Source organism: Cupressus sempervirens, chromosome 2 (genome assembly GCF_028749045.1).
Source record: "Cupressus sempervirens isolate cs-2001-9-10 chromosome 2, ASM2874904v1, whole genome shotgun sequence".
NCBI classification, from domain to species: domain Eukaryota; kingdom Viridiplantae; phylum Streptophyta; class Pinopsida; order Cupressales; family Cupressaceae; genus Cupressus; species Cupressus sempervirens.
In genome coordinates, this window is record NC_143119.1 from 167,403,995 (window position 1) to 167,407,513 (window position 3,519).

Below are 3,519 nucleotides of genomic sequence, written 5' to 3' on the forward strand. Positions count from 1 at the left end.
AATACAAATATCCAACAAAAAATACATAGATGAGTAAATATGAAGAAAGAAGTGATATTCATTTGCAACGATAGAAGTTTCAGTCCTTGAGTATTGGATTTTTTTTTTTTTTTGAGAAACCCTACAATGTTAATTTATTGATATATTTTCTTGTAAAACAATTAAAATAATGAACAATTCATGAGATGTCTGCTTTTAAACAATAGATTGATATAATCTAATAGATAAACTTTTTCTAAACTCGGGGGAAGAAAATACTTATGGTAACTATTGCATAGCATATTTGTCCTTGATGTATAAATTATGGAGATTAACGAGAAATGGATACTGACCTAGAGCAATAGCATTCTTAGTAGTGTTAAACAAAGCAGCATGGTCAGAATTACCTACGATGGTAGAGACTATTTTTATGTAGATTAAAAATGAAAAAACAAAAGCCTTCTCTAGAAATAAAAATGTCGACGCTCTTGCTCCATCAGCCAATTAAATAGACTAGGGAGTTACGATTCTTACCAGGCCGTCTACATGATTTGTATCTCAATTGAGTTGAATTACTAGTATCGTAAACGCAAAGCTCTTTGTTTGAATCACATTTCTCACAACCCGTGCAGAGACAATTTTATTTTGAATCCATTATATATACTTGCAAGTATCGATCGATTACTTCTGTCGAATTTTGAAATAGGTAGCTACACTGATGATTTACAATATGTACCCAAACTCAAGGTTGAATAGTACAAACTACTATTGCATTCTAAAGCATACACTTGAGTGGCACTGGACATGCATTACCTGTTATCTTCTCTACAATCTCCCCACAGACTTATATTGATGTACTCGTCAGAAATTCAAAGCTGAGGGCTAGACCACATTTGCATTGAATGGGTACTTCTCGACGGGTTACAAGCATCTCCCCATATATTTCTATCAACTATTGTAATGGGATATGTAGATCCTATTTTCGGTGGCCAGAAAAATGTTTCAATAAACAGTAGTTAATTAAAAGAATATTCAATTTACGATCGCACTCAAGCTGAAGAGCAGGATCACCGCAACCGCTCTTCTTCGCTCCAAAGGGATATCAGAAGGTTTGATTCCGACATTCGAAGAATTGTTGACAAGCTGAGGATGCAGGAACGAGACACAATAAGAATACTGACAAGACAAGAGAAGGTAACTGCTGAGAATGGTAACGAAGGGGCAGCCCCTCCATTTTCATCCTCGTTACAAATGTGAGAAAGTGGTTCAGGTGAAACAGGTGAACATGACTGGCAGTTAGATAGCAGAGAAAGAAATGGAAGAAGCCAAGAAAAATCCTAGGGGAGAGGAAAAGCATAACAAAACTAGCATATATAGTAAATACACCAAATTGACTTACTCGTTTTACATTGGAAGACTTATGGACAAGTTTGAGATGAAGGAGCGAGGAACAACATGAATATTGTGAAGAAAAGAGAAAGGAAATGGCCGCGGTGTAGATCGGGTGGGTTGAAATGCTGCAAAATAAGATAGATGAAGCTGCAGTCCTTCCATTTTCATTATACCCATAACGACGAGAAGCAGTTAAGTTAAGAGGGGAGCATTAATGTCAGTTGAATGGCAAAGAAACAAAGCGAGAGAAGGCAAGAAAAATGAGTCGGGAGTTGAGCAAAAAATAACGTAGGCATACGCTAATTAGGCTTACTCTCTTTACTTGTATTTTACTTACTCCGCGGTTGAATACCGTCGGAATATCAGAATTTATTACGTACCATTGAGCCTTCTCTCACTAGGTAAATTCCACGTGCTTTCTTTGACGCGTGAAAGTCATGTATGGCGACATACACATTTGGATTCCATGAAAGGGAAAGTTTGACACAATGAGATATTTAAGTTTGAAAGTTATGTTTAATTTGACGTACAGTCGACAGTCGCAGATCCATCGATATTTGTGGGAATATCACCCCTCTAAAAGAGGGACATAGTACAAGATCTGCAGAAATATGAATAGTGGGTTCTAGGGGTTACCCTTAATTTTCATTGTTGTCGAGGGATTTTCCTCCATTTTGTACCCTCCATCCACGGAAAAAATAGTTATGCCGCTGGTTATTCGTTATGGGATAGATTAAACATTACATTGCTAGGTTAAAAATGTTAAATAATCAATGTTTACTTTTTCTAACTTAATTTTTTTCTTATTATGTAATGGTTGAGGATAGTCATAATTTCAGTCAACCTTTTCATAAAATGCATTTATGTACTTAAAAAATAACATGATGCATACATATCATTCATCTTAGGTATTGCAAATGGAGAAAATCGAGTATGGATGACGTGTTTGTCAATAGACTAGACCGCATATTTGTGCAACATAAAAACTCTCTGATTTAATTGATGGAAATTTTGGCAAGGAAATAGAGCCTTCCATGAAAGTGTAGAGAGAACGTCCTCACCGATGATGTTGTGAGCAATATTTTTGCAGAGTAAAAAAGAAACACTAAAATGCTTGCCTAGTTCTTCATCAATCACATTCTCAATGAACGACTCACAATCTTGCAAAATCGAGAAGGATATTCACATGTTGAAGGCACGGTGTTCCATCTGGTGATAAACACATAAATAACAACCTTCATAAACTTGCATTGGATCCCTACCATTCAATTTCTCAAAAATAGTTGAAGAATTTGGTGAACTCATCTTAAGTTGCCAATATATTCCAACTAACAAGTGTAATAGAAATGATTTCTCATAATGTGTGAAAATCCCAACTCCAAACGTGTGTAAATAAGGAACGAAAATTTGAATGTACCATTGAATATGCCACATGGATATTGGTAAAAATAAAAATCACCTTTCACATGAGATTAGATTTTGCCTTGGGAAATAACACAATTCAAATTAGAGGAAAGAGATTGAAGATGATTTAGAAAATATAGGCAAACTATCAAATCATCCAAAAATAGAGGCTTTGTGATAGCATTTTCCAAAAGTTTCATCAACCCATCGTAAGAAAATGGTCTATCTTGGTGCAAAGCAAGGACGAATCCATTATGACTCTCAATGCATTAGTAATTATAATAGGTTTCAAAATCCAACACATTAGATTTGTTTTAATACAAGCTTAGAGAAGCCGCAATTCACCATCATTTTATGTTAAATTTCTTAAATATGAGGTTTAAAAAATGATAGCAAAAATGGATTCAATAGCATTCTGTGATCTTTCGTGATAAAAATACTAAGAAATACCCTATGGAATGGCATGTCATTCAGATGCCACTGAAACTAAGCTTCTTTTAAAAGCCTAACTCCAACTAGGTAGAAATATCAAATTTTCCAGCAATATAACTTCCCATATAATCTTTAATGTCCTCGTACCCAAACAAGATTATTATGACTAGTTGGAAGCCTCTTTATCCAAGATATAAAAAACATCTGGAAAGAGGTCTTGAAATGTATATTAGATGTGATAATTAATCACCCCTTATCGATTTCCAAATTATCCACATATTTTGTGAGTGAATTTCCCTCTTGATATGTATG

At 34.8% G+C, this 3,519-nt stretch overlaps 1 pseudogene; it reads right to left on the minus strand.

The window, feature by feature from the left end:
* Positions 1 to 596: 596 nt before the first annotated feature.
* LOC149571579 (uncharacterized) lies at positions 597 to 1,219 on the minus strand (annotated as a pseudogene).
* Between the last annotated feature and the right edge of the window lie 2,300 nt (positions 1,220 to 3,519).